Source organism: Galeopterus variegatus, unplaced genomic scaffold (assembly GCF_000696425.1).
Source record: "Galeopterus variegatus unplaced genomic scaffold, G_variegatus-3.0.2 Scaffold6673, whole genome shotgun sequence".
In the NCBI taxonomy this organism is placed as follows: domain Eukaryota; kingdom Metazoa; phylum Chordata; class Mammalia; order Dermoptera; family Cynocephalidae; genus Galeopterus; species Galeopterus variegatus.
In genome coordinates, this window is record NW_007732784.1 from 57610 (window position 1) to 77045 (window position 19436).

At 44.4% G+C, this 19436-nt stretch overlaps 2 non-coding genes across 2 annotated transcripts; both read left to right on the forward strand.

Moving 5' to 3' along the window:
* Positions 1-4348: 4348 nt before the first annotated feature.
* On the forward strand, positions 4349-4421 carry TRNAC-GCA. The gene has a single exon. It is a non-coding gene; the product is annotated as a tRNA-Cys (tRNA).
* A 14645-nt stretch (positions 4422-19066) lies between these two features.
* TRNAC-GCA lies at positions 19067-19138 on the forward strand. The gene has a single exon. It is a non-coding gene; the product is annotated as a tRNA-Cys (tRNA).
* The last annotated feature ends 298 nt before the right edge of the window (positions 19139-19436 follow it).

A 19436-nucleotide genomic window follows, 5' to 3' on the forward strand; every position in this document is an offset into this window, starting at 1 on the left:
AATTGACATGATCATCTATTTTCTGTGTAAAAAATCCAGTGGAATGTACAAAAAGCTACTAGAACTAGTGAATGAGTTTAGCAAGTTTGCAGGATACAAAATAAATATACAATAGTCAATTGTATTTCAATATTCTAGCAATGAATACAGTCAGCCCTCCATATCCAAAGGTTCCACATACATAAATTCAACCAACTATGGATCAAAAATATTTGGAAAAAAAATAATACAATTTAAAAAATACAATAAAAATGTAATAACCATTTACATAGCATTTTCATTGTATTAGGCATTATAAGTAATCTAGAGATGATTTAAAGTATATGGGAGGGTGTGTGTAGGTTATATGAAAATACTACACCATTTTGTATAAAGTACTTGAGCATCCATGGATTTTGGTATCCTTGGGTGGGAGTCCTGGAACCAATCCCCTGCAGATACTGAGGAATGACTTTAATTAGAAATTGAAACTTTAAAAAAATGCCATTTTCTAGAGCATCAAAAAATGTGAAATACTTAGGAAAAATCAGACAAAACATATGAAAGACTTGTACCTTGCAAACTACAAAAATTTGCTTAGAGAAATGAAAGAACACAGAAAAAATTAGAGATATACAGAGATATACTGTGTTCTTGGGAAGACTCAATATTGTTAAGATATGAATTCTCTCTTTAGATTTGCTGTATTCCCAGTCAAACTCCCAACAGTCTTTTGTGGTTGTTGTAAACATTAACAAATGCATTCTAAAAATCATATGGATGTGCAAGGACCTAGAATAATTCAAACAACTTTGAAAAAGAACAAATGGAGGGCTAACACAACATGATTCAAGACTTACCACAAAAGCTATTGTTACCCAGGCAGTATGGTATTGGTTCGGAGCTAGACAAATAAATCAATGGAACAGATAGCCCAGAAATAGGCACACACGTTTGGACAACTGATTTTTGACAAAGCTACAAAGTTAACTCAGTGGAGAAAGAAAGCCTTTCAACAAATCATGCTTAGACACTTGGATATGCATATGCAAAAATGCAAAAAAAAAAAAAAAAACCCACAAAAGAGTGAACTTTGATCCAAACTTGCACCATATAAAAAATTAACTCAAAACAGATCCTAAACCAATTATAAAGCCTAAAACTATAAAACTTTTAGAAGAAAACATGAGATAACTTTTGTGATCTATAGTTGAGCAAAGAAATGACACCAAAAGCACACTGTACAAAAGAACATGTTGATAAGTGGAACTCACAAAAATTAAAATTTGAAAGATACTTCTGAGAATAAAAAGAAAAGCCAAAACTGAAAGAAAATGTTTGCAAGTTATATTATCTGATAAAAGACTTATACTCAGAATATATAAAAACTCTGAAAATTTACTTATCAGGAAACAACCTAATTTTTAAAATGGACAAAAGATTTAAGCAGACATTTCACCAGAGAAGATATACAGCAAGAGAACAAACATATGCGCTCAGTATCATTATCCTTTAGAGAAATACAAATTAAAAGCACAAGGAGATATATTACACACCTGTTAGAAGAGATAAAACCAAAAAGACTGACCACACAAAATGTTGGCAAAGATGTGGAGCAACTGCTGGTGAAAATATCCTCTTGATGGGTATGTGACATGTTGTAACCACTTTTGATCCAGCCATTCCACTCCTAGGTATTTACCCAAGAGAAATGAGAAGATTTGCACATGAATGTTCGTAACAGCTCTATTTGTAATAGTCAAATGCTGGAAATAACACAAATGACCGTAAACAGGTGAGTGGGTAATCAAAACTTGATAGATCCATGTAGTGGAATACAGCAATAAAAAAAAATAGTAGAATGCAGTAATTAAAAAAAAACTTTTGATACATACTACAACATGGACAAATCAAAACAAGTAACAGCTCTATTTGTAATAGTCAAATGCTGGAAATAACACAAATGACCGTAAACAGGTGAGTGGGTAATCAAAACTTGATATATCCATGTAGTGGAATACAGCAATAAAAAAAAATAATAGAATGCAGTAATTAAAAAAAAACTTTTGATACATACTACAACATGGACAAATCAAAACAATTATGCCGAGTGAAAGAAACTAGATAAAATACAATTCATAATGTATGATTCCACCCATATAACATGTTAGAAAATATAAATGCAATGGACTGAATGTTTATGTCCCCCCAAATTCATGTTGACATCCTAACCCCCAAGATGATGACATGAGCAGGTGGGGCCCCTGGGAAGTGATTAGGTCATGAGGGCCGAGCCCTCACAAATTAGATCAGTGCCCTTATAAGAGAGACTCCAGGGAGTTCATTTGTCCCTTTCACTATGTGAGGACACAGGAAGATGGGGCTGTGAGTGAGCCAGAAAGCAGGCCCTCACCAGGCACAAAATCTGCCTTGATTTTGGACTCCTCAGCCTCTGGAACTGTGAGAAATACATTTTTGTGATTTCTAAGCTATTCATTTTATGGTCTTTTTTTTTTTTTTTTTTTATAGCAGTCTGAACAGACCAAGATGGTAAAGTCATCTACAATTACAGAAAGCAGATCAATGTTTGCATGTGGGTGGCATTTGGAGAAGGAAGAAGGAGGAATTATAAGAAATCATGAGTAAACTTTGGGAGAGATGCATATATGCTCGCTATCTGGATTGTGGTAATGGTTTAATGGGTGTATACATGTGTCAAAACTTATCCAATTTTATACTTAAGTAAGTACAGTTTATTGTATTTCAATTATAGCAGTATATACTAGTTACCAGAACTATGTGCTGTTGGGGACCTGAGGTTTATAGACCTGTTCATATTAGGGGACCATAAGGGCTTTAGGAAGATAAAATATTCATATGGAAAATATAACATCCTAATATCAGTCATATAAGACAAGGGATGTAGTAAAAGAGACACAGAGGGAGAATTACGGGACCTGGGGCAAGGAGCAAAACACCAGCGTGCAGAATTCATAGAAGACATTTAAGGGCAATTCTCACTGTGAACCTCATAGAATTCTGCATGTGCAAAGTTCCTGCTATAGTGTGAATGTTTGTTCCTTCCAAAGCTCATATGGAAGCTTGATCCCCCTTGTAACATTGTCAAGGGGCTGGGAAATCCCACTAAGGCATTTGAAAGGTGGGGCCTTTAAGAGGTGATTGGATAATGAGAACTATGTTTTCATGAATGAATTAATCCATTCACGAATTAACAGATTAATGGGTTATCATGGGAGGAGACTGGGGACTTAAGAGGAGAGGAAGGAAGCACGTGGAAACACTCTTGCTCAGCCTCTTCTCATGTGATTCCCGGCATCACCACGGGACTCTGTAGAGAGTCCCCAGCAAGAAGAAGCCCTCACCAGATGTGTTCCCTGGACCTTGGACTTCCCAGCTCACAAAACCGTAAGAAATAAATTTTGGTTTTTTATACATTATCCAGTTTCAGGTGTTCTAAGTGGGAGAAAATGGACTAATACAGTTTTCTTCTATGAACATTAGAAATGTATTAATAACAGAAAGAAAACAGGATTCCAAGGACCAGGTTTCACAGGTAAATGCTAAGCTTGCATCATGGACAGCTTGACTGTGGGATGCTAGACTCCCGAGCCATCGACCCGGGAATGGCAACAAGGCTCCCCTACACCCCATTGCTACTGGGGATTCCAGACATGTACCCCTAAACTTGCCTGTCTGTCCCCTCTTCCTCAAACTTCCTTGCTGGGTCCCTCTCTGCCTTGGCACTTGGAGAGACTTGGAGCTTTGCAGTCAGAAGGAATCTTCTCTGACAGCTGGTCTCACAGTCTCCTTTTTCCCAGCAGGTGACAGAGGCTTACATCACTTAATTCACTGGCCTAAATTCCCGTGCAGTTCAACAGCAGAAGCGGCACTCAGATCTGTGTGTCCTGACCACAGTCTGGTGTTCTTTTATTTCTGAAACTGTTGGACTGACCTGCCCTGTTATGCTTTGCAAGGGACTGATCAGCTATTTAAGAGCTAAGGAAAACTTTTATAACAGCAGTTGTTCCTTGGGGACGGTGTCTGGGGCTTTTTGAAAGGAGAAAAAAGCTTGTTCAGTTGGCAGGAGAATAGAGGTCAACACCTCCCTTCCTGTCCCACCCAGTGTGGCCAGGAATCAAGCTAGAGTAACAAAATACATCTGTGAACAAGAAAGTTTATAGGATGAGAAGGTGACTGCAGGACAAGCTTATGCCCAGCATCGTTTGAGGGCAGCACCGAGTCAGTTTGTAGTGGAGTCAGCCTCCTGGTCTGACTGGAATTAATAGATAATTTGTAGGCTTGTGTGGCTACAGGTGAAAAGCACTTGCTCCAAAAGGCTGCTGAGTGTGGGGGTGTAGCTCAGGGGTAGAGCCTTTGACTGCAGATCAAGAGGTTCCCTGGTTCAAGTCCAGGCATTTCCTATATTTCCTTGGCTTTTGTAACCTAAATGTGGTAATTTTCCTCTCAGGATTACAGGATACAGAACCTGCCTGGAAGGAAGAAAGGACCCAGGTGTTTTACCATGGATTGCTTCAAACTGTCTTCTCCTGTGCTGACTTCAATTCTACCTCCTTGGGTTCCTGCATTTCACCTTTCCGTGTAGAAGTAGTGTATTACCCCACAACCCATTTGCCCTCCCCAGTCTGTGTCAGATACAGTCAAGTCTTATAATTCAACCTCCCTTTTTGGAAGTGGCCAATTTCTCCCACTGGGTGTGTGTGTGTGTGTGTGTGTGTGTGTGTGTGTGTGTGTATTACCCTCCAAAATCTGTAGGCAAAGTTTGCTAATGGGTTAGATGTGGAGTATAGGAAAAATATATGCGATATAGAAAACTCTAAGTTTTGGTCTGAACAACTGGAAACCAGAATTATTAAATGAGAAGGGGAAAGACTTTAAAAAGAGAAGGTTTTGGAAAGAAGGTCAATTTGGTTTTGATATGTTACATTTGAGATGCCTACTAAATATTCAAGAAGAAATACTGAGCAGATAGTGGGATATTTGACACTTAAATTCAGGAGTAAGGTCAGGGCTGGTGTCTTAGTCTGTTTTGTGCTGCTATAACAGAATATTACAGACTGGGTAATTTATAACGAACAGAAATTTATTGCTCACGGTTCTGAAAGCCTGGAAGTCCAAGACTGAGGGACTGCATCTGGCGAGGGCCTTCTTGCTGTGTCATAACATGGCAGAAAGCATCACATGGAGGAAGGGCAAAGAGAGAGTGGGAGAGAGGAAAGGGTGACCAAACCTTCCCTTTTATAATGAACGCACTCCTGAGTTAATGGCATTAATCCATTTGCTCTGCCCTCAAGACCTAATCACTGCCCATTATGCCCCAAATCCCAACACTATTGCATTGGGAATTAAGTTGACAACACATGTTTTTGGGGGGACACATTCAAACCATATCAGCTGGAAATACAAATGCAGTAGTCAACAGCACAGAGATGGCATTTAAAGCCACAAGATTGGATGGAATCACCAGGGAAATGAAAGTAGACAGAGGAAGAGCCACCCAAGGTTAATAAACAAGGGGGATAACAAAGAAACAGCCGAGGAGACTGAGGAGGCGTGGCCAGTGCAGTAGGAGGAAAACTAGAGCGGTCTCCTGGAAGTGAAGAAAGGCTTTTGAAAGTGTTCCAAGGAGAAAGTGTTCACGTGTCAAATCCTGCTCGAAGGTCAGGTGGGGTGAAAAATGACCTTGACCACTAGCATTAGGAACATGTGAGCTATTGGTGACCCAGACAAGAGCAACCCCAACGGAGCAGTGAGTGCAGCAACCTGATGGGAGTGGATTTAAGAAAGAATGAGAGGAGAGGAAGCAGAGACTGTGCATAGAGATGAGTCTTTCAAGGAATTTTTCTATAGATGGAAGCAGAGAGACATGGTATTAGTCAGAGGGAGTGGAGGGTTTGAAGAAGTTTGTTGTTGTTGGGAGAAATAACAGGGAAATTTTATACGGTAATGGGACCATAGAGTCCCATTTAGAGTGGGCAGGAGAAAATCAGTGATGGAAGAGGAAAGAGGTTTAACAACCCACTTAGAAAATGGCAAAGGACTATTGTCCATCATCGGATGAGTGGATACGGAAAATGTGGTATATCTACACAATGGAATACTACTCAGCTATAAAAACAAATGAAATACTGCCATTTGCAACAACATGGATGGACCTTGAGAGAATAATATTGAGTGAAAAGAGACACACACAAAAAAAACCGGGGGTGGGGTGGGGAAGAAGATATAACAACTATACTTTTTTTGAAGTTGTTACAACAAGCAAACGGAAAGGACATTCTTGGGGGGGAGGGGAGAGAGGGAGGAGGACACACACAAAAAAAACCGGGGGTGGGGTGGGGAAGAAGATATAACAACTATACTTTTTTTGAAGTTGTTACAACAAGCAAACGGAAAGGACATTCTTGGGGGGGAGGGGAGAGAGGGAGGAGGGCGGGAGGTGTCGGTGAAGGGCCATAATAATCATATACATTGTATATTGACAAAATAAAAATTAAAAAAAAAAAAAAAAAGAAAATGGCAAAGGACTTGAATAGACATTTCTCCAAAGTAGATATTCAAATGGCCAACAAGCATATGAAAAGATGCTCAGCGTCATTAGTCCTTAGAGAAATGCAAATTAAAATCACCGTGAGATGCCACTTCATACCCACTAGGGGGTTGCCTTAGTCTGTTTCTGTTGCTTATAGCAAAATACCTGGAGCTGGGTGATTTATAAAGAAAATGAAATTTATTCCGTACAGTTTCAGAGGGGAACACAACTGGCAAAGGCCTTTGTGGTGGTGACAGTGACCCACAGGTCTCACGTGGCAAGATGGTGGAAGCAGGGAGAGCAGAGAGAGCCTAACTTCCTCATTCATTCTCCTTTTAAAGCCCTACAAATCATGCCCCTGCCCACCATTATTAATCCATTCACTGCAGCACGGTCCTACAATCTAATCACCTCTTCAAGGCCCCACCTTTCAATGACCATAATAGGATTCCCCACCTTCTTAACTGTCACAGTGGGGGGGCTAAGTTTCTAACACATAAAACTTGGGGGACACAATTCAAGCTTCAATTCTTAACAGTCACAGTGGGGGGGCTAAGTTTCTAACACATAAAACTTGGGGGACACAATTCAAGCTTCAATGAGTTTGTGAGGGGCCTTCAATCCACTACAGGGCTGTGATTTTTAAAAACGGAAAATAACAAGTGGTGGAGATGATGACAAATAAAGAACACTTGTGCATTGCTGGTGGGAATGTAAAATGCTGCAGCTGTTGTGGAAAACTGTCTGGCAGTCCCCCCAAAAGTTAAACATAGAGTTATCATATGACCCAGTGACTCCACTCCCAGGTATATACGTAAAAGTCCGAATGTTCATCAATGAATGAATGAATGAACAAATTGAGGTATCTACTTACAGTGGAATGTTATTCAGCTGTAAACAAGAACGAAGTGCTCATGCATGCGTGGATGAAACTTGAAAACATCATACTAAGTAAAAGAAGCCAGACACAAAAGATCACATAATATATAATTCCTTTTATATGAAATATCCAGAATAGGTAAATCCATAGAGAAAGAAAACAGATTAGTGGTTTCCAGGGAATGGGATAGAGGGAGAATGGGAAGTGATTACTTAATGGGTATGAGGTGTTCCTCTGGGTTGATGAGAAAGTTTTGAAACTAGAGAGAGGTGGTGGTTGCCCAATATTGTGAATGCACTTAAATGGCACCGAATCGGACACTTTAAAATGGCTAATTGTATGTTATCTGAATTTCATCTCAATTTAAAAAGGAGGGGGGAGTTACTGAAGAGATGTCTTTGACCAGGAGAGGAGAGCTAGGACACAGAGCACAGGTGGAGGGGTTGGCCTTGGCTAGGAGCACAGACAGGTCATGCACAGTGACTGGAGGGAAGGCAGCATTTATAGGCTCAGGTGCTGGGAAATGGGCAGATGTCCTGGCGGGGGATGGTGGGCCAGTTCTTATGCTGCCTCTATTTTCTCAGTGAAGTCTGAGAGAGTCGAAGATGGGAAAGGAGCTATGGGAGGTTTGAGGAGAGAGGAGAAAGCATGAAATATTTATGTAAGAGAGTGGGAAAGTCACTGGAGTAGAGACTGACCAGAGCCCACTCAAGCTTGCCGGTCGTGAGTCTGAAGTGAGTACAGTCAACACGTTATGTGTTTTTCTCCAGCTGTATGCAGCTGGCAAGTGTAGGCGCAGAGCAGGTGGAGAGACTGACTAAGGCTGTACATGTAGTCCCAGGCATGTACAGTGAAGGACAGATGGTGTGTGCAAGTAAGTGGTTACAATGAGGGATAACGGCATCTGAGCTGGATAAAGAAGAAACAGAAAACGTGAGTGGAGAGGGACGGAGACGAGGTGCTGGAACTATATTTTATACCACAGTTTCTTAATCACATCCATGAAGAGTTTATAGGTGTGCTGAGATCTTGATGCCCTTGGCCCTTGAGGTGGCTGGTTGGGGGGTTGGGTGGCTTGAGCCTTTTTGTTGGTCACCCCCAGCTTGGAGTAGCCTATTTTATACTAGTGCGCCACAGAAAATATCATTATTTCAAACATGTATCTTCTACGTGTGCCAACCTGTGAGAAAGGTAAGGAAGTTTGATTTCATCTGGGCACTGGAAAACCTGCTGCATTACATGTCTCCTATTATCTGCTGTTGGGTCTTTATACAGCTCCTAACCTCTCATTATTATAAACAATTCTGCAGTGAGCATCCATACATGTCACTGAACACTCATCTGATCGTGTTCTTAGAAAAAATTCCCAGAAATGGAATTGTGAAGTCAAAGAATATATAGATTTTAAGCCCTTTTTTAGGAAGTTAGCTTTTTGAAATTTTGCATCAATTTATTTTCTCCACAGTAGCTACTTAGTTGATTTTTCTTTCTTTCTTAAAATTTCTTATTATATAAAATTGCATACATACAAAGGTTTGCGCAATTTTTGTTTTCAAAAGCATAAAAATTAAATGAACACCCATATATAAACATTTTGCTTGCTTTTGAACTTATATTAAAAGGTATCTTCTGCAACTTCTTTTCTCTCAGTGTTAGGTTTTTGAGACTCATCTCTGTAGATGTGTCTAGCAGCAGTTCATTTTATTTTCACTGATATATAGTATTCCACTGTATGAATATACTACACTTTTCTTATTTGTTTTCCCGTTGATTTACTCTATCAGTCTGAGTCTGATCAGGAGAGAAAAACCATACTGTAACTTGAATAGGGAAATTTTAAATAATAATAATAATAATAAACTATAACAGGGGATTGGAATAGTGAGGGATTCACTAATAACAAGAAAATAGAAACTCTGGAGGGGATAGAATAACAGATTATTAAGAGTAGCCACTGTCCGTGGGGCCGAAATGGAGCAGCCAGGGAAGAACTCCAACCCCAGCCTGGGCTGAGATCCAGATCTTGTTGGAGCATGGTGTTGGCTTTAATAACAAGAAAATAGAAACTCTGGAGGGGATAGAATAACAGATTATTAAGAGTAGCCACTGTCCGTGGGGCCGAAATGGAGCAGCCGGGGAAGAACTCCAACCCCAGCCTGGGCTGAGATCCAGATCTTGTTGGAGCATGGTGTTGGCTCATGGAATGGTAAAGAAGTCACTGTGGTGCTGTCTTGGTGGAAATGACAGGACATCTGTCTTCACAGTTGAAGAATGCTTTCCATAAAGAGGTGTCTCATTGGAGACATCTCACTACCAAGCTGCCCGAATGGGGGTGCCAGGAGAAGTTGTTGGCCTCTGGGTTCTGCTGGCTACTGTGCACTGCGGGAACTGGGTCCTGGAGAAGCCAACAGCACTTCAGGAACATGGTGCTCGAGGAGCTGCCTGTGCTGTAGGAGCCGGGCACTGGAAAAGCTGCTGCAGGAGCTTCTGAGTGAGCAAACTGGAACCAGGAAGCAAAACACCTTTTCCTATGATGTTTCTCCAATGTCCTCTGCAGACAAAACTTTAACACTATCTGGCAAAGGAAAAATATTTAAAGGGCCCAGATTCAGTTTCTCAGAGCAGGCAAAAGGGATAAATTGGGGGCTGAGAGGCATCAATAACTGTTGCATGTACCTTCGGGTTGTTTCCAACCTTTTGCTATTTTTGAAGGAAAAAAGCTATGAACATCTATAAATGTGCCTCCTGGTACACACAGAAGAGTTTCTGTAGGGCATATACCCAAGAGAGAAATTGAGGTACATGCATGACCAGCTTTTCTAAACAATGCTAAACTGTTTTCCAAAGAGGTTATACAGATGTATACTCTTAGCAGGAGCACATAACAACTCCCATTGGTCTACATCATTTGGAGATCCAGAAAATTTCATTTTTACCAATTTGGTGACTGTAAAATGATATCTCATTTTAAATTGCATTTATCTGATTACCATTGAGGCTGAGCATTTTGTAAATGTTTAGTGGTCTTCCACATTTCTTCTGAGAAATGCTTGTCAGTCCTTTGCTTATTTTTCTACTTGCTTTTTGGCCATTTTCTTATTGATGTGAGGTATATATCTGGGTGGAAGTCTTTTGTTCATTACGTGATTACATGATATGTTGTCTCTCAGCTCTCAGTCCATGCTTCCTTACTCTGCTTCGTGATGCTGGGCCTGGCACTCTGCAAACCACCTCTCTCATTTACCATTACGTGATTACATGATATGTTGTCTCTCAGCTCTCAGTCCACGCTTCCTTACTCTGCTTCGTGATGCTGGGCCTGGCACTCTGCAAACCACCTCTCTCATTTACCTGCTGCCTCCCTGTCAGGTGCTGCTGACTGAGGTCACTAGATAACGACGGGAAGGCAGAAGAAGAGTGGGGTCTTGCTTTGTTTCACTTGGTCGTGTCAATAATTTGTATATTACTATATGTTTTCTATATAATCACAGTTTCCCTGAATAATGGGTGTTTTGTTTCTTCTATTCCATTTTAAAATATTTTTTTCCTTAATTGACTAACTCTGGCTTTAGGTACAGTGTTACATAGAAACAATGCTATCAGACACCCTTGTCTTGTTTCCAGTTTTCAAGACAATACTTCTAACATTGTACCATTAAGTTTTATGGTTGCTAGAGTTTTCTTGTAGATGCCCCCTGATGGAATTTTTAAGTTTTCTTGTTTTAACAATAGGAATTTTAATATGGAGATTTCTTTCATTTCTTCTTTGCTTTTTCTCTGTTCAATAAGAGAAGGACCATTGCTAAGGAGCCAGAAGAGTGGCAAAGTAGAGTAGGCGGTGAGAGCATTTTGCAGCCTGCACTGGCAAGAAGGAGTAGGCCTGAGCTCGGGGGAATGAATACACATGCTCAGGTCAGGAGACCTGTACACCAAAACAGCAACTGTGTTCCTCTGGCTAGTGCCACCTCGGGTAATTTAGATTTACTCCATACTTAGGGTGTTGGCCAGGGGCGAGGTTTGCTTCCTAAGGCCTGTGGTGGTGTGCCTCGGAGCAAGGGTGTGGCCAGCGGAGGAGACCTCTCTGGTCCCTGCTGCTCCAGCTGTGCTGACCTTCTGGCATGAGGCCTTTTGGGACAGGTGAGGCAGTTTCCTGGGATCCAGAATGGGGGCTGTGGCCTCTCGGGCCAAATAATTCAAATAATTTGTCTGGACTTCCCTGGGTTCAGTCAAGACCCTGCCAAAAACCAAGTTGCTGAGGTGAGAATAAAGAAGAGCTGAGGGGAGGAGGTGGCCGGCACTGTCCCATCCACGCGGTGGTGTAGGGATGAGGTGGGGAGGAGAGGGAACGCTGGGGCAAGTTCAAAGTCAGTGGACCTTCTGAGGAGAGGAAGAAAGGAGAGAGTGGCTCAGCTCTTGGTGAGGATTTTTCAAGCAGCTGCCTTCAAAGTGGTACTCAGGAAGATGAGATGGCAAGGTGGGGGCCAGAGGAGGCTTCTGCAGGCCGAAGTAGGGAAGGAGGCTTTGTGGAAGAAGAGGGCCAAAAGGTGCCCATTTTTTTGAGAAGCAAAATTTCCATATCTCCAGAACTTTCTAAGAGCTAAAAGAATTTTTTAAATTTAGTTAATAGAAGTTGCAATGCATAGGTGTGGGCGTTGCAACACAAGCAAAAAGGTATATATTAGATACTTATTATATGCCAGGGGGTACAGCTCAGAGCATTTGGCTGTAGACCAAGAGATCACTGGTTCAAATCCAGGTGCCCCCTGAGGGGAATCTTTTTGTACCTGGCACCTTCAGGTTGCCTCATGTCATCTGCAGGTTGAGGGAATACTAACATGTAGTAGTTGGTGGGAGAAAGGGTGGAAAGGACCCTAGCGTCGTCATCTCCTGGGCTGGGGCAAGGGAAAGTCCCAGAACCAAAAATGTGCTTCTAGTTATTAAGATGGTGTGTGGACTCGGGCAGGCCTTTTATCACAGTCTTCTTTTTTCTTCTCCTTCAGGCATATAACGTGCAAGGGCAGACTAAAACCAAAAGTTGCCAAACGTGTCTGAGCACCAGAATTTCCTGGAAGTGTGGTTAAATATACAGATTCTCTGGGTTTCCTCTCCAGATATTCCTATTTGTTAGATCTGAAATGGGGCCTGAGTTTATTTTTCAATAGCACCCTTCTTTCTTCTGCTCTTCCCACATCACAGAAACACCAGATGATCTCCTGGGCTGCCAAATTTAGCAACCACTTATGAAGCACATTTGCCATGTTTCAGTTATCAATCTGCAATCTCTACCATTTGTATGGGTCTGGTGAGACACTCGCACAAGGAAGCAACTTTACTCCCTACAGATGGACAGCAAGGGACAACAGAAGCTTGGGATTCATGGCGAGCTGGTCCCCCATGGTTCAGGAAAGCTGCCCCAGGGAATGGAATCTTGTCTGTACGTGCCCCACTTCACATCACAGCTAAGGGACCCCGAAAACCCTCTGCTCTGGGTTTTCTACCCCAGGGGCAATTTGGATCACTGGGCTAAACCCTTGCAGGATGTTGCTTTGTGTTGCTTTGCCCCCCACGGATTTGTCATCCCACTTCCCCTGGGTGATGGAGACACAAAGGATTACTCAAAGCCCATCTCTTCTGACCAGCGAGAGACCCCACACTGGTTAATCTTCCCGGGACCCTCCAGCGAGAGGAATCCCTTCCTCAGGAAATTAACCCCCAATTGGGGTTCTCTTCCTGCATTTATTTTTCAGACCAGGAAGTTACAGGAAGAGACATAGGTGGGGTTATAGTTTAACAATATCGGCTGGTAACTTTCAGTGAAACAAGCCAATGACATTCCAGTAAGGCCATCAACAAAAGCTTGATCTTAGCAAACATTCCTTCTTACAGCAATTTCTCAGTATCTTTACATAACAATCAGTAACTAGTCTGTCCTTGAGCCAGCAACCTTGCTGTGCCACAAATCTTTATCTTACACCAGAGACTTTATAGCCTGAAGGAAGTTTCCAGTCCTCTGCAAGGTCAGTATTTGAAACTGCAAGGCTTTGGAAACCCAGGCCCTGTGAAGTACATATGCTTTATCGTATATTCCACAGCAGGACATCTCATTCTAGATGGCGTGGGAACAGAGCCCGGGTTGTTTTGGACAGTCCCTCCTTATCTCAGGGTGTTGCATCCCCAGCATATTCTACAGTTATTCTGAGAACTACAAGAAATGGGGGAAGAGCTGGGTTATCCAAGGCCATCCAGGGATTTATCCTGCACCACTGTGCTGCATCATTCTAAAGGACCCTCTTCCAAGCTGATGTCTTTGCCATTGAGGAGAGGAGAGGCTGCAGGGCTGTGGGCTGCCAGGTGGGAGGAGGTTGGGGCTTGGAGGTTGGAAAAGGAGAGCAGGAGTAGGTTTAGTTTGCAGTGGAGGTGCTGATGAGGCTGCACAGTGGCTTATTAGAAGCAGTTATAACAAGTGAGGGTGCAGGTGGAGCATTTGCCTGCAGGCCAGGTGGTCTCTGGTTCAAGTCTATGTACCTCCTACCCCCTGAGTTGTTTACTTATTGAACAAATGCCTTTCACCTCTGGGTCCCATGGTACTGGAGTCTTCCTGCAAGGAGAGAAGAGAGGGTATACAGTTTAGAGCTTTGCTAGAAAGCCTTGCTAATTTCTTGTAGCCCCAGGTGAACTTCTCCAGGGCTGATTCTGTCCCTTCGTTAACAGCCCTAGAGCCCTGCAGCTTGCCTCTCCCTGTGGGCAGTCTCATGCCCACCACACATGGCCACCTCCCCCTGAATTCCCACCCCCAGGGACTCCCTACTCCAGCATAAGGCTGTGCCCGGAGCAGGCCCCATGGCTGCAGTTGCTTCAGCCTGAGGTGCTCTAGTAGCTCTGTCCAGAGTGAGGGAACTAAGGCAGGGTGCCAAGGTGGGCTGCTAAGGTAGCACGAAGACTGCCAGGCAGCAGCAGTTACACACAAGGCCTGCAAGGCACTTCCAGCCAGGAGGCCCCACACTGTGCCCTAGGGCTGCTTCCCTACCCCCTGTGTTCAGGCACAGACCCCATCATCTGCTTTCTCAGGGGAGCACTAGAAACGCACCCACAGGGCATCCCTTTCCCATCTCAGGGAGATGAGCAAGGTGAGCTGCTTTACCACTGCCCAATGGAATTGGGGAGAAAACTGGCAAAGGTAGGGGTTTCACTTTTGCCCTAGGTGTGCTCAGTAATTCTTTGTGGCAGCAGCCAGATTCTTATTTCCAGTCAATAAAACCACATCACTACCATATAGGGGGCCTTCTATTCAATTCACTTCTGCAAGCCGTATCAGACTTCAGTGCATGGGCTTCCTGCCTTGTTTTATCCCACTTGAAATTCTTATTCTGATGCAGGAGACCTCTCTTCCCTGTCATGCCTGCTTCACTCGCTCTCCATAGGCTCACAAGCAGCAGCAGCTAACAGCAAAAATCTGAAACCGATCCTGCATAATCCCTGGCAGATACTCCCAGCCACCCTTCCCAGCCTCCCCCTCCCTGGACAAGGATATAATAATAGCCAATCATAATATAATTGTAGCTGCAATCTGCTTGCTCATATAAACTATTCACCTAAGAGACAAATACCATTATCTTTTAAGGGCAAATCAATTCCTTTGCAAGTTTTAAAGAGTAAGGAAGTCAGAACCTCCTGCAGGAAGCCTGGCCTGGCTCTTGTAGAGCTATCAGCAGGTGCAACGCAGGCAGAAGAAAGAGCATGAGCAAAGGCCAGCTGTGAAGTGCCCCTTTGTGCTGGGGACAAAGCCTAGGGAGTAGAGTAGGGAGGATGGGAGAGAGGCTCGGAAGGGAGAAGGCCAAGGCTTGGAGGGCTTCACATTCATGTTCAGAATTTGGTTTAGTCCCCTGTGGCTCAGGACAACCTTCCTTTTTTTCTTTTTTTTAACTTCATAAGAAAACAAAATCTATTGCTTACAGTTTTGGAGGCTGGGAAGTCCAAAGTCCAAGGAACACATCTGGAGAGAATCTTCTTTGGTGGTGGCTTTACAGCAACGCAGGGGTCTCACATGGCAGAAAAGGGCAGAGCAGAGAGAGACTCTCATGTGCTGTCCTTTTACAGCCCCCAGAACCATGCCCCTGACCACAGTTATTAATCCATTCCCTATGGTATGGTCTTACAATCATCTCTTCAAGGGTTCACCTTTCAATTACCATAATAGGATTTCCCATCCTCAACATTACAATGGGAATTAAACTTCTAATATATGAACTTTAGGGAACACAATTCAATCGATCCACAGCATTCTGCCCTGGCCCCCAAAGTTCATATCCTTCTCACAGGTAAATACATTTATTCTGTTCCCAAAGTCTAACTTGTTTTAAGTCAAAAGTCCAAAGTTCCAAGTCCCATCTGTGAATTCAAAACAAGTTATCTATGTCCAAGACACAATGGTGGGACAAACAGAGTACATATTCCCATTCCAAAAGGGAGAAATAGACCAAAGGGGTGACAGGTCCTAAACAAGTCTGAAAACCAGCAGGGCAGACATTAAATCTCAAAGCTGGAGAATCATGTACCTTGACTCTATGTTCCACATCCTCTGCATGCTGGTGCAGGGGTTGGATCCCCAAGTCCTCGGGAAGTTCATCTAGCCTGAGTAGATGCTTCAGCTCTCGCAGGCTGGCATTGCACACTGGTAGCTTCACAATTCTGGGGTCTCCATGGAGGTCCTGCTCCCACAACTCCACTAGGTGTGGCACTGATTGATGGGGTTTCTCTGTTGAAACTCTGATCTCACATTTCCACCTGGCATTGCTCTAGCAAAGGCTGTCTGTGGTGACTCCGCCCTGCAGCAGATCTCTTCCTGGGCCCACAGGATTTTCCATACATCCTCTGAAATTGGGGTGGAGGCTCCCAAGCCTCCGCAGCTCTGGCATTTTGTGAGCTTGCAGACCAAACACCACGTAGACATGGCCAAGGCTTCCAGCTTGTATTTTCCAAAGCTGCAGGTCCAGCCACACCTGGGGCCAATTTAGCCATGGCTGGAGCAGCTGGGGTGGGGAGCAGCTTCTCGAGGTGGCCCTGGGCAGTGAGCCCATGGGGGGTGCCTCAGGCCTGTTCCCCAAGACCATTCTGTCTCCTAGGCCTCTGGGCCTGTAACAGAAGATACAGCCTCCAATATCACTTCACCCTCCATTCTTTGTCAGCCCTCCAGACTTTTCTTTTTCCCCTATGCTCTCCTGCATCAATTGTCAACTACTGTGCCCTGGCACCTGGTCTAGCCAAGTAGCATCTCTGACCCTTGAAGCTGGGCCCAAGGCTCTTGTTGCCTGTTCTTTCTTCACACCCAGACTGGCTTCCAGCTGACCAGCAGGCCTGCTCCCCTGCTAAGAGGCCTCCTTGCTCCCCTTCCTGTCTCCTCTTCTGGCCATTTCAGCACCTTCCTCAGCCCCGAAGTCCCCAGTGCCTGGAGGGAAGGTGGATGCCGAAGCTGGAAACACTTCATTAGATTTCATTTCGACTCTTCTGGTACCTAGGGAGCTACTGTAATTTGGAAATAAGCTGACCCTCTGAGAATTTGGTGGGCATGTCCCTCTACAGAAAGCACCCACTCCAAGAGATGGCTTGTGCATGTGTTGCTGAAGGGGACTTAGGAAGTGCCTACATTTGATCAAGATGATGGGGGAAACTTTAGGACTAGATATGACCGCCAGGAACTGTGGTCATACTTAGCTAATGGTTGAGGAAAGTTGTGGTTGACTAGAGACATATACAAAGGGGAAAGGTGTAGGGACTACTTGTGCTTTTCTATACCAGCAGGACCAGAATTGTCTCTGGAGAGGAGGGATCTGCTGTGGGTCAGGCAAGGACCAGGAGGCTCTCCTGGTCACAGCTTGGAGCACAGGTGACAGCTTGGAGGCTGTCCAGCTGCTTTCGCTCTAACATTAGGCTCGCCACAGACTCTGGAATGTCCTCCTGGGAAAAGGGCACCCTGATTAGGGAGCATGAATAGTCTTTAGTTGGTAAGATCTAGAGTCATGAAATAATTATAATTTTTCAAAATTTTGGCTTTGCGAGGGGAAGGTGTTTATAAACTACCTCACTCAAAGTTTATAAAAAAGGATCAATTATAGAACAAGGAAAAACTCTTAGAAATTTTTAAAAAAGAATAGGAGAAATAAAAAATTAAATAGAAACCCTGCAGAAAGATGAGGCCTAAACATGGAGATCATGCTGAGATTCTGCCTGGGAGGCCCCATCCGAGCAGCCCCCACCCTGGTGACATCGCTGCTGGGTCAAAGGAGTGAAACTTCTCAGGTGCTGTCACAGGGAGGGGTGTGTTGTAAGAACTGAACAGGAGACGAGCTTTTCATGCGGATCCAGAAATAATCACACAGCCGGAGCAGGATCTCCTCAGCACAGACTGAGGATAAGGGGGGAGACGTGCAGGCACGTGAGCAGGGGGTAGGGCTGGGGGACCCTGGAGACCGGGGAAGGACCTTCCTGGGATGAGTTTGTGGAGGAATCAGTTGCTGGTCTTACCAACTTTGGAGAAATAAATAGAAACTTCCAATATGTCGTAGGAGTGCTGGGTGTGACTATGAAGGTGAAAGGTGCTTATTAGACACATACGACAGGTAGGGAAAGGGGCATAGATCAGGGGGAGAGCGTTTGACTGCAGGTCAAGAGGTCCCTCGTACAGATCTGGGTGCCCCCGGCCCCTCCACTCTTTTCTCTGTTGCTTGTACTGTGGCTTCCTGTCATCCATTCCTCCTGTGATCCTGCCTGGAACCAGAAGCTGCGGGTCAGCCCTTCCGCAGCTGCAGTCTGGGTGGATGACCCCTCCCTTCTCTTCCTGCAGTGAAACTCTGGTTATTCCTCATATTCTTGGTATCTGCCAACCCCACCGCATATACTGTATCTAATTCCTCTGACTCTACTCGATTCTCAAAGAGAAGGCTGGGGCTGTGGGGCGGAATTCTGGGCTTTTCCAGAGCAGACCAGGCAGCTGTAGACGTGGCAGACTTCCCAGAAGCAGACAGTAAATGGGAACCCTAAGTTATCACCATCCCCCCCACCACCACCACAGCAGTTTGGTGCCCTGGAGTGGTGGCCAGACCTAGGGAGACACATCCCAGTACTCGGGCTGTGCACATGGGCTGGGCATTACGCTCCGGGGACCTGGCTTCTCACGTGCCACTGCTCACACGCACACTCGCTTCAGCCACGCAGCCCGGAGCCCAGCTCGGCCATGCTAAGGAGGTGGGCAGAGGTCCTTTGGTGTTGTTCCTACAGCCCCCAAGTACTGGTGCCTGTGACAGTCCGTTCTGTCTTCACAGAAGGACAAAGGACGCGGGGCTGGGAGCCCAGGTAGGGGTATGTGGATAGTTTTGGAGACCATTGGCCGGCTCATGGGTTAAACCAAAAAGGCAATGAGAAATGGGCTGGGGGTGCTGTAGGCAGCTTCTCACCTTTTCTCTAGCTGATGGCCCCACCAGGGACAGGCCTGGAAAGCTTCAGAGCTGAGGGAAGGTGTCCTGTTATGAGCCAGGTCTGGCAGCTTCCACAAAGACAGTACTAAGGGGAAGCTATAATTTAATTTTGCAGAGCTGTTACCACACAGGTGAAAAGTATTAACTAGGTATGTTGGCACCACAGGGGGTATAGCTCAGGGGTAGAGCATTTGACTGCAGATCAAGAGGTCCCCGGTTCAAATCCGGGTGCCCCCTACTCAGTCCTACTTTTCCCCATTAGCTGGGTGCCTGAGTTTCAGCTTGCTTCCTTACTAGAAATCAGGGTAAAGATGATTTTTTCTGGAACCAGCAAATGGTGAGGCTTTAATATGATGGTTCTTAACCCCAGATATAAATTAGAATCCCCTGAAGAGTCTATAAAGGTGTTATTTCTCAGGCCCCACCCCAGACCAATTAAATCTGAACACTGAGGTGGTGCCCAGACATGGCAAAAGCTCCCCAGGGGGCTTCTAGTCTGCAGCTGAGGCTGAGATGCAGCTTTAGTAGAGCTTCC